Here is a 12815-nt window from a genome sequence, read left to right as displayed (position 1 = left end):
GTTCAAATCAATCTGAACTTGGAGGGAATCAACAAGACTTAAAAGAAAAATAAGGGGAACTAAAAGAAGAGAACTATTGTAGTGAGAAAGAGTACTTTGAGCATTCATTAGCTTTCAAAAAAGTTCACCTACCTCCAATCAAATTCCTTTTGACTTTTTCAAAGTACAATCAAAGAGAAGCTTAAGTACATTCACTGCCAACATTCAAGGCTTCTTGAAGCGAGCTTCAACGATAACAAATTTACCATTCAAAGGGTTTTTATTTGTTATACTATTTTTTGTTCTGAAATTTCTATAACAAGTTTCAATGAGATTGAAACTTGAAGGATTGGGTTAATCCAAATCCTGAATTAGATTAGAAGCCTTAGGATAAGACTTGTAAAAATTTTGATTAGTTGACTTGAGCTAAAATTAATTAAGTTTATTTGTGAGCCCGGACAAAACAAACACACTATAATCAAGTCGATTATAGTGAAATTTTCAAAGAATCGCTTAGGGAGTAGATGTAGGTGCTTGAAATACACCGAACCACTATAAATTTACTGTTTTTGTATATGTGCATCCTTATTTACTTCATCTATTTTTAGTTCAGCATTTATTTACTGCACTCCATGGTTAAAAATTTTAATAGTCTAATTCACCCCTCCCCCCTCTCCTCTTGGGTTGTCTAACTAGGCAATACTTACTTCAGTAATAACCGACTTCATTTAAAAAATATGAACAGTCTTTTCTCTATTAAATAGCAAGAGGGTAAATTCCTCTACGAGTATGTGGTGCGCTTCAATGTAGTAGAAATTTCAATGAGTCCGTTGCGATGGCTACCTTAAAATAAGGACTTTGAAGTAACCGCCTGATCTTCTCCCTCAACAAAAATTTTTTAGACATCTATGATCAAATGCTAGCTCAGATTCAGAAGAATGCTCAGGCTGAGATAGAAGAAAGTATAAATCGACAAGTGAAAAAAGAAAAGAATAGAAAAAAATAGCCCCAAGAAAAAGATCATGGAGATCAGCAAGAGAATAACTCCAGCCGACCTCAGAAGAATCTGAGATCAAAAAGCCCACCTCGATGTTTTGACACTTACATCCCTTTGTCTACCTCTTGTACCCAGATATTAATGGAGATTGAGGGATAGGGATATCTTCATTGGCTAAATCCAATAAAGGCTCCACCAGCAAAGAGAGATAAAAAAAAACATTATCGCTTCCATCGTGACTATGACCATGAAACTGAAGATTGCCTACAGCTCAGGGATGAAATCGAAGCCTTAATCTATCAAGGTTATCTCAATAAGTATGTCTGAGATTGGGCAACCCAAGGTATGGAACAAGAGTAGAAGATTGATGAAGATACTGAGCAAAATTGGCCTACAGTTAGGGTCATCAATATGATCTTAGGATTTGATGGAGGTCAGGGGGAAGCTAAGATACCTCTTCGAAAAGATAGCACACTGACCATATTATTTTCTTTTCTGATAATGATGTTCCAAAAATTCAGACTTCTCACAATGATGCTGTTATCATCTCTATAACAATGACAAAATATGATGTAAAAAAATTAGTAGATAATGGAAGCTCCACCGACGGGTTGTCCTATGATGCATTCCAAAAAATAAATATGTTAGATTGGTTAAAGTGAGTCAGCACTCCACTAATCGGATTCTCTAGAGATCCTATAACTATTGAAGGAGAAATCATCCAGCCTGTCACCATAGAATGAGAACCCCAACAGTCAACTATGCAACTTACCTTTCTAGTTGTCAAAGTATCATCTGCCTATAATGCTATTCTTGGCCAACCTGGATTTAATGCCCTCAGAGCTGTAGTCTCCACCTACCATATGTTAGTTCAATTTCCAACAAAAAATGAAGTCAGAGAAATGTGTGGAGATCAGATACTTGCTAGGCAATGTGTCTTAATAGCTATCAAAATGAAGAAATCGATGGAAGCCCTGTCGATTGAAGTATCTGACATAAAAGATGACCCAGAGATTGGCAAAAACTAAGGTGAACTAGCTAAACAACTTATTGCTATTCCATTGGATGAAAATCCAAAGAAGACTATTTAGATCGGATCTCAGTTAAGGCACAATTTAAGAGAACAATTGATATCTTTCTTTGAGTAAATGCCGATGTCTTAACCGGGTCAGCTTCGAACATGTTTGAAATTTTTGCTGATGTTATTGTACATAAATTGAATGTCAATTCAAAAAACTAACCAATCCAGCAAAAGAAAAGGAGTGTCACCCCAAAAAGGCAAAAACTATAGATGAAGAGGTTGACAAGCTCCTGAAAGTAGGGTTCATTAGGGAAGTCCAATATCCGAAGTGGATAGCAAATATCATTATAGTCAAAAAGAAGAATGACAAGTGGAGGATCTGCATTGATTATACCAATCTCAACAAAGCTTATCCAAAAGATAACTTTTCTTTTTTGAGAATCGATCAACTTATTGATGCTACTTTGAGATACAAATTGCTAAATTTCATAGATGTCTTCTCTGCCTACAATCATATTAGAATGGTATTGGAGGATGAAGAAAATATTGCCTTTGTCACTTAAAGAGATTTGTATTATTATATAATGATGCCTTTTAGTCTTAAAAATACAAGTGCGAAATACCAACATTTGGTTAACAAAATATTCAAACAATAAATCAATTGTAACAAGAAAGTTTATGTTAATGACATGCTGCTAAAAAATACCAAAGTAGATCGACATATAGCCAATCTAGAAGAAATATTTAGAGAACTTTGAAAGTACCAAATAAAACTCAACCCCAACAAATGTGAACAAATATGCTTTCAGAGTGATGTCGAAAAAATTCTTAAATTTTTTTATGACTCAAGAAGGAATCGAAGTTAATCTCGAGAAAATCAAGCATTATTTGAAAAAAATATCTAAATACAATAAAAGAGGTACAATGACTCACCGAACAGATGGCATCACTTACTCGATTCATTTTCAGATTGGCCGAGAAGTGTCTTCCCTTTTTCAAAATCTTGAGATAGATCAAGGACTTTAATTGGTCAGATGAATGCAGAACTGCCTTCAATAACCTTAAGAAATACCTTGGCTCACCTCTACTATCGTCCAAACCAGTTGAACTTGAGGAGTTATATATGTATTTAACTATCTTACCAAACACTATTAGCTTGATGTTAGTCCGAGATGATGTAGAAATGCAAAGATCTATTTATTATACTAGTAATTACTGTAAATGCTAAAACCCAATACACTAAAATAGAAAAAATGATCTATGCTCTTATTATATTGGTCCGACGACTTCGACCTTATTTTCAAGCCTATTTAATTACCATCTTAACCGATCAGCCTCTGAAATCAGTCTTGTAATGACTTGATACTTCAGGTCGGATAGTGAAATGGACTATTGAACTCAGTGAATTCGACATCCATTACTGACACCAATCTTCGTTAAAGGCTTAAGTATTAACTAATTTTATCATAGAGTGTACCATTTCTGATGAAGAGCCAATCTCATAAAATCCAAAGGAGATTGTTAAAGATTTTTATTGGGTGTTACATGTTGATAGAGCCACAAATTCAAAACGAAGTAGAGCTGATTTAATTCTAGTTAGTCCAAAAAGTCTTATAACCGAACATGCCTTAAGATTCAACTTCAATATCTCAAAAAATGGTGCTGAGTATGAAGTATTGACGTCGAAATTTAGATGATAAAAAAATTTAGAATCAAAAGGCTTAAAGTCTTCTTAGATTCTCAACTTATCATCGAACAGGTAAGAGGCTAATTCAAAGCTAGAGATTTTATAATATCGTAATATTTGTGGAATATAGAAGATTCATCAAGAAGCTTCGAAGACTTGGAAGTCATATAAATTTCGAGATCGAGAATGTCCAAGTTGATGCACTATCTCATCTTGCCACATTGGGTGTTCTCGAACTCAACCAAAAGGTTGTTATTGATTATCTTGAAAAGCCCAACATTGAAGCTCTACCAATTATGCAGATTGGCCATGAGCCCAATTGAATTGATCCATTAATCGACTATATTACCAAAGGAGTTTTGTCAAATGATCTGATTGAGGCAAATTGAATTAAAAGGCAAGCTCCATGATATGTTCTTCAAGAAGATAATTATATAAGAGATCATATTTATTTCCTCTACTTTGGTACTTACGACTATCTGAAGCTGACTATGCTCTTTGAGAAGTTCACGAAAGAATTTATGATAATCACTTAAGGGATAGATCACTAGCATATAAAAGTCATTCGACAAGATTATTCCTGACCAACTATTCAAAAAGATGCAACCAATATGATTAATAAATGTGATCAATATCAAAGATATGCTAATACTCAATATCAGCCTGCAACCAAACTCATTCTGATCATAGCACCATGGCCCTTTGCTAATGGAGAATGCATATCATTGAATCTTTTTCAATGGTGATAGGATAAAGAAAATTCTTAGTGGTAGTCATTGATTACTTCATCAAATGGATAGAAGTAAAATCTTCGGCATAAATCACTGAGAGAAAGATGCAAGACTTCATTTGAAAGTTAATTATCTGCTGCTTTGGTGTACCTCAGATCATTATTACTGATAGACTTACCTTAGTAGGACATCCACAATCAAATGAGAAAGCTGAAGTCACCAATTAAACTACTCTTCAAGGTCTAAAAATAAGACTCACTGAAGCAAAAGTACTCTAGACGGATAAACTCTATAGTGTTCTTTGGACTTATAGAACTACACCTCAAGGGCCAACCAAGGAAATACCTTTCAAACTGACTTTTGGAGTCGAAACTGTAATTTCAGTAGAGATCGGCTTATCAACAATCAAAGTGAAAAATTTTCATGAAGAAAGCAACTTAGATCAACTTAGAATCATTCTAGATTTACTTGAGAAAATTAGAGAAAGAGCTCGAATCTGCATAGCAACTAATAAGTAAAAAGTAGCTGATACTATAATGTTCGGATAAAATGAAAGCTCTTTCACAAAAGAGACCTCGTCCTTCATCGAACTGAAGTCTTAAAGCCTTCAGAATAAGAGAAGCTTGCTCCCAATTGGGAAGGATCATATCGGATCACTAAAGTAATCCAACCAGGAGCATATAGATCAAAAATTTGGATAGTTCAACTATTTCACACACTTGGAATGCTAAAAATCTTAAAATATATTATCAATGAGCCTTCAATAAAGCTTCCCTCAATATCTCCATTTTTGTCTGAATGAGGTCATATTTCTATGACTAAACTAAGCCATCATAAAGAATAATCTCTCATCCAAATGAGATCGATAAATCTTGATTAAACGAGGATGATATAAAAATTTTTATCCTAATCAAATCAGGATGATATGAAAACTTCGTCTAAATGAGGTCGGGTCATTCGACCAAATGAGGATTTTAAATAAATCAACTCTCATCCAAACGAGGCAACTCTCATCCAAATGAGGTCAGATCATTCAACCAAATGAGGATGTTGAACAAACCAACTCTCGTCCAAACGAGGTCAGATCATTGGACCAAACAAGGACATTAAACAAATCAAACTCTCATCCAAACGATGTCGAATCATTTGATCAAATAAGGACATTATAAGTTCATCTAAAGAAGCTTAAGAAAATCAAGCTCCAGCTATAGAGATTCCAACCAAACCAGGATAATTTATCATAAGACACCTAACCTCCGGATTGGATTTCACGAATATTGACTCAAGAAGATTTGATCTCTGGTTTGAATTTTTGGATGATATACCCTTGAAAGGAAAGAAGATGGAACATCATAAGTTGGGACCCCATTTGATATATGGGAGACTTGATCTATCTATTTTGACATCAAGCAGAGGTACCTCTTAGACTTCTATTATAAGTGTTTGATTCATTAATATTGGTTTGCTTTTGACTAATCAATCTAATTCTCAAGGTCAAATTATTTTAACATTTTGATGTTTACTTGTTATGCTTTAAAAATATCCTAAGCTACATCAACTTTATGATCGATCCAATCGAGGTCAGATGATGTTCATTATGAATATAACTTGAAAATTCTTCAAGTCCCATATGGGACAATGAAACCCATATTGGGTTAGGTGAGGTCAGATAGACTAATTAAAAAGGAAAGAGAAAAAGAAAACATACACACTTGAAAAATTTTGTTCTTTCATTGATTGAAAAGTTTTGTTCTTTCATTGATAAAAGGTCTATTTACAAAAAACCCACATTGAGCAAGTACAAAAAAGGTTTCAACAAAAAAAAAGGTATATGAATTCAGGCTTTAAGCCTAAGGTGTATTAGATGTTGGGGCTGGATCCTTAGAGGCCTCAGCTGTTGGAGATTCAACTAAAACAACTTCAATGGCTGGGACCTCAGAAGCTAGTTGGAGAACTACTTTAGAATAAGGAGCCAATTCAGTGACTGGCTAAGTAGCTTCAGCAACAGATTCAGCAACTTCCATTACAAGCTAAGTGACGACCTCAGCTGCAGGTTCAGAAGACACCTTGGCTACTACATTGATAGCTGCTTTGGGAGTTAGAGGCTGATGTCAAAGTTAGAGAAGAGCATTTTCACCAAGTCTCTGCAACTTTGAAATCCAAAGTCAAAAACCCTCTTAGAAGCCTCGATGATTTCATCTTGGAAGGCCTCCGAAGCCTTATAATCCTCAACCGCTTTAGCAGCAACTCTCTTTTTGTCCTGGTCGGCCCATCGTTGAAGTATTTCTTGAAAGGAATATGCCCTACAAGTCAATCGAAATTTGTATTTTGATGGATTTTCTTTATAATCTTCTAGACTCATGTAATTGATATTTTATAAATAAAAGATATTTTTCATCATATGCTGCATCTTACTTTTGTAATGATTATGATGAACTCCATAAATCAGAGCAATGGGTTTTGGATTATGATGAGATTATACCTATGAGACCTAAAATCTTAAAAACTCTGATTTAGAATATTTCTAGTCATAGGAGCATTGAGTAGGGGATCAATGTTTCGGATAGACTAGCACTTCCTATATATACTCGATAGAGAGGATGGCTGATCTCATAAGCCACTTATGTGAGACACTAATACAAAGAAGTGGGTACTCATTAGAGAATGAGTTCACTGAATTGATCTGACTTAAAAAATATCTTATGAAATTTACTGACCTATCAAAAGATATTTTCTTATAGTGGGAGTTGTGCATACAATCCTTTGACCTGAGACTACCATAGAACTTTGTATACATGAATCCATATTTTGGTTCATACTCATTCATGACTTAGTCATGTACGGGATGTTCTGGATATGGTAGAATATGTATGGAGATTGTGAGTAGGTCAGCATGGAATCGATCACTCTTGGTAAGAGGAGATCGCATCCTACTTGCTCGATCGATTGATGATTCAGGAAGCCTTTGATCAAAGCAAAATAAAAATTAAAAAAAGTTTTTAATATTTTATTAATCAAATCATCATTTAAGATTGAAAAAAATATTAATATGATATTGGATTTGACATCATTCTATATTCAGAGTCATATTCGGGATGTAGAGAGATCGCAGGATCGAATTGCACGGTAACTTTTCACTGAAGGATATTTTTGATATTTCAATCAAAATTCTATATCTTTATGTAGACATGATACGTTGTTAGATGTCAATCTTATTTTGTAGGTTTGATCGAATCAAAGAGTTTAATTCGATCGCCAATTAGAAAGAGTTCTAATTGCTGAAATCGGGTTAGCTCGATTGGATCTAGATCGGTTAGATTAAATTCTAATCAAATCAGATTGACTTATACTTGAATCTATTGCTGGCTAGATATGGAACCCAATAGGTCACACACAAAGAAAATTGATCAAGGGTCTAATTAGATTAGATCATATTTGCAAAATAGACATGCTAGCACATGTTGCAAATCCTAGCTCCTTGTTTCGAATCGGGTTCGAAATTGATTCCAGATTAGGCTAATTAAATCCAAATTAATTCAAACCAATTTTGGGTTTGAGTTGGGTTAGTCTTTGGCTGCATGTACCAAGATTTTGATGCCATTTAACTAGGTGCCCATGCATCAAGAATTTTTCTTGCACATGGGTGCAGGTTTTGAGCGCAAGACCTGAATTGGCGTCTCATGAGATGGGACACCCCTTCCTCAAGCTTATCCAATGTTCTATGATGAGAAAAAAAATTTTGGTGATTCCTGAGTTAATTTTGAGCACAAGAAATCCTTCTAAAGCTAAAACACCTTCTGATTTAATCATGAAAATTGGTTAAAGTTTGAAATCCTGCCAATTTGATCCATGCACCTAACCAAGAGTCCAACTTGTGAAGGACTCTAATCCAAGTGTCATGTCACACTTTAATTTCAGATTTTTTTTCACACCATCAGCAAGTTAGCACCTTCATTTTGGTCCATTGGATGGCCAAAATCGCTGATGGATGGTGGAGAAAAAAAATATGCTATGGAAAGCTGCACGACGTATCAGAGAATCATCGAAAAAAATATTACGAAGAGTCCTTCTACATGAAGCATCTCTCGAATTTTTTCTCGATGATTACCATGTGTCATGAGATTGCTGATGGATGTGAAAAATTGGCTGGGGGTGTGAGATAATTTTAAGAGGTGTGAGATGGCGTGTGGAGAGGGTGCGAGAACAAATCCCTTGCATCCTATCGCTAACTATTTAAGGGGGTGCACCGAGGGATTTGTTTCATTCAAATCTCTCACTCTTATCTCTTCTTTCTTACACACTCTCCCTATTGTCCAATTAGTCTCTTCCTTCTCTTATTAGGATGAGTCCAAAAATAGTAAAGACAAGTCCAATTTTAGGACAAGAATCTTGAAAGAGAATTAAGAAAGACAAGGAGAGAAGAAATATAGGGATAAGAAGGCTAGGAGGAGAGGAAGAAGGTCTTGAGGTCCTGATGCCTAAGAAAATTCTCAGAGTGAGAATTTTGAAGGAGAATCATCTCAAAGAGTTGGTGTCCTGGTCATAGCCCTGTGTGGATCATCGTTGGAGGGCGAACACTTGGACTCCTGGTGGAGGTTCTACCAGAATTTGGATTAAGCGCTGCAGGTATTCTTCTATAGCTTGAATTTAATTTTGAATATATGTTATATATGATTGTTAATCATTAAGGAGATGCTGGTTTATGGATTTAATATTTAAAAGTTTTTATTTTAAATTTTTGAAATTCATTTTGCTTTTACTGTATATGCCCACTCTGAAACCCTACATTTCTATTGCCTTTTCATGGGCCTAAGCTACTTTTTCAGCTTCCTGCAATATAGCTTCCAGCCCGAGAATCCACTCCACTTCAGCATGCAGATCTCTAAGTTTCTTCTTGTAATCATCATTGATCATGTGCTGATGTCTAGCAACTTTTGTTTTTTTCTCTTTTATTGAGGCCATTTTTTCTTGAAGTTGCTTCTTCAATCCTTCGGTAGTCTTGGCCTCTTTGGTTGCCTTCTCTTTGGTCGCCTTTTTATATTCCTGCTCGGTCTTAAGTTCTTCCTCCAAGGACTTTTTATTTTTATAAAATCAAATCAAGTACTCATAGAACAACTTAATATCTAAGGCTACCTGAAAAGTAATACAAAATGAGATCGATATAAAATCGATGTAAATAAAAGAATAGAAAGAGAAAAACTTATGTCCATTAGGCTAGCATAGCCATGGTTTAGTAATTGCACAATTGAGTAGTCATGCCTTCGTGCCTCTAAATCTCTTTGAGTCTTGATCGTGCACAGCAAATCCCGACCGAGTTGTGGTGTTTCAAATAGAGACATTCCAAAGACATCGACTCTCTCAATGAATGAGGGAGGAACAGTCTCCGAAAGTTGTGATTGTTGTTTAGATGACCGAGCTAGTCTTGCTGCTGTTGGAGGTGCGGGTGAAGAACTTGGCCTTGGACGTGTGGCCTCCTTTATCGGTGCACAGACCACTTTAGTTCCTTGCAGATGTGAAGCTCTCAGTGTCGGCTCAATAGTAGGGATAGGAGGTGATGGAGTTGTTGTTGAAGTGGGTGCTGGAGAAGTTTGAGGAGCCAAGGGAGCCGATCTCGAACTCACTGCATCCTTGCTTTTCTTCACAGTAGATTTGTTATTAGACTCCTTTCTTTTCTTCATATCCACCAATCTCTTTGGATCAAACCTCATTGTTATAAACAAGAAAAAATTTTTGTTTAAAAAAAAAAGAAAGAGAAAGAAAGAAGAAAAAGAGGAACATGACATTGGACTTACTCCGAAGAGAGATTTGGCTAATGCCAGCATCATACAGAGACTGATCGTTCACTAGTGGACTAAGATTGGATACCTTCATACCCAGCAGCTACGTAAAAGCCTCCTCATCCTCAGAAAGGACTTCACTATTGAAATTCCATTTGAGCTTAGGCTTATGCCAGCTACAATTGAATCTCCAAGGTATACTAGAAGAAACAAAAAAGAAACGATTTCTTCAATCATAGATAGATGAAGGCTTGGATCGAATTTACATTTTGACCGAGGTGAAAAGTACCATCAATTTTTTTCATATAGATGTTTCTTCAGAACGAACAGTACTCTGAAGAGGAAAATCCTAAGTTCTATACCGACAAGGTTACAAAGAATGATGAACATTATTATTATCCTAATGGCATTTAGAGTTATTTGAGCTAGATGAAGCCTATAAAAATCTAAAACATTGCTAATGAAGGGATGAAGAGGAAACCGAACTCCAGATCAAAGTGCCTCACTATAAAATGTAACATTCTGTTATGGAGATTCAATAACTTGACCATCTCGATCTAGTACTGTTAGCTGAAAATCTTTAGAGATTTGATATTTTTCTCTAGATTCATGGAGGTCATATTTTATTATAATAGATTACTCGGTACTAGGACCAAAGTAATCCAAAAATCTCCAAATTGGAGATTCCGGATCATCCCGACCTAAGGTGCCAACCTCGGTGGTTGCCTGAGATGAAGTTGTCAACTCAAGCTCGATTTGGGGCTAGGTTGATCGAGGTACTCAATCATCCCAACTCTTCTTCTCCCTTATCTTGCCACCGCCAAAAGATAATTTTTATAGAAAAAAGGGTAAAATGGAGGAATAAAGAAAGAAAAGGAAAAATGAGCAAAAGCAGGAGAAAAAACCCGAAGACGTGAAGGAAAAAGGGGAGAGAGACTGAAGCCTAGTTAAGATGTGGGATGAGGACTTTCTTCTCTAGTTTAGCAGGTACTGAAAGTTGTCTTCTCCAGTTCCAACGACCCTAATAAAGTTCTTTTATCTGGTTCCTGCAACACTAGCGATTGCAAGTGGTAAAGTAACCAGCAAGGCAATGAGTTGGTCTATTTACAAAAGTAGCCAAGGCTCAGATTAACTTTAGCCACCGATAAATCAATGACATTTGGCAATAATCCAGTGACTATGAGGAAAAACTATTAGCTCACCTCTCCTAGATTAAGCCATACAGGCCTGACCTGTGTGATAGCTACGGTAGCCAATAGCATATTGATAAGTGATGAGCAAGCATTTAATTATTCTGGATGGTACCTCTCGGATAATAATGACCTCTCAATTTTTTGAGCCCTCATAATTACTGGAGGTTCCAATCAATCATTTTCAAAAAATGATGTGTCGCTTCATATCATTAAATAATTAATATTGTCGTAACTGCTATATAGCGCATTTATGTTGAGTGATAAAGGTCAGATATCGTCGCTTGATCTACTTCCCACATCTGATGTGACAAATGCCACTTCGGATCTGAAAAGTGGAGGGTAATGTGTTGGTGCATCTAACCGACCTCTAGTCACGTAGCAGCATCAGAAGAGATCAATATTCTACTGATCTGCAGGTGAAACACTATACCACATCAGTTAAGCATTCGAGGACTACCAGTGCTATTCTAAATCAGGTCGGAAGATTATCAAACTGATGCTATGTTTGCTAATCTACCAGTCAATTCATTTTAAGGAAACATCGATTTTGCACCGATCTCTCTCTTAGGATCAGATGCACTGCAAACCAGCTACTCTCTAGCTATTTTATAGCTATTCTCCATGTGGGACAATCTCTCCATAGCTGGCTATTTTATTATAACAAACTCCTAACAAACTATATGATTATCCGTAACCATCTAACAAACAAAATCCTCCAAATCAAACCGTTACTAACGGCCTAAGGGCCTAACGAGCTCCTGTATATAAAGAGGGGCAAAAAACTTTCCAGAGGATAAGTGAGAATTTCAGAGTCAAAACTCCGCTGAACTCTTTTCAATTCCCCCACTGAAGGAAATCTTTCTCTCTAATCCAATCTACTCTCATTGCTCTCTACTTTTTCTTTTTCTATTATCCATTCTCAAACTCCGACTGATTCAAGCATCGAAGGATTTTAAACCGAAGGGTCCCTCACTAGTTTTAAGACTTCTTTTTCAGGATCGCTAGCAAACTTCACCAACTTGATCCCTCAAAAATCTCCAACTTGATTTTTGACCAATCTCACCTTCTTTCCTCCGAAGTCTCACAGCAACAATGTAAAAGATGATCTGACTCCTTCAATTTAAAATCCTAACTTGTGAAACACTTGGACATTGCCCATTCAAAGAAATTTCCAGCTCTTGCTTTATTATCCATCATCCATTCTCAAATTTGTTAGTTACTGCCCAAAGCCATTAATAATTGGACTTCAAATCCTCCAATTCCTTGTTTTCAAAAATTAGAACATGTCAGAATTTGAGATGTTCAATACTGATGCTCTAGGGCTAATTAAAATACTTTGACAATTGCGTTGCAGTTGTAAAGGACAAACACAATCAAACTAAAAACTCTCCTACACTTACAAACAAGACCCAGGTAATCTGCATTAAAAA

The sequence above is a fragment of the Elaeis guineensis genome, chromosome 10 (assembly GCF_000442705.2).
Source record: "Elaeis guineensis isolate ETL-2024a chromosome 10, EG11, whole genome shotgun sequence".
Lineage (NCBI taxonomy): Eukaryota > Viridiplantae > Streptophyta > Magnoliopsida > Arecales > Arecaceae > Elaeis > Elaeis guineensis.
The sequence above is the reverse complement of the archived record's forward strand: the minus strand, read 5'-3'. Positions refer to the sequence as shown.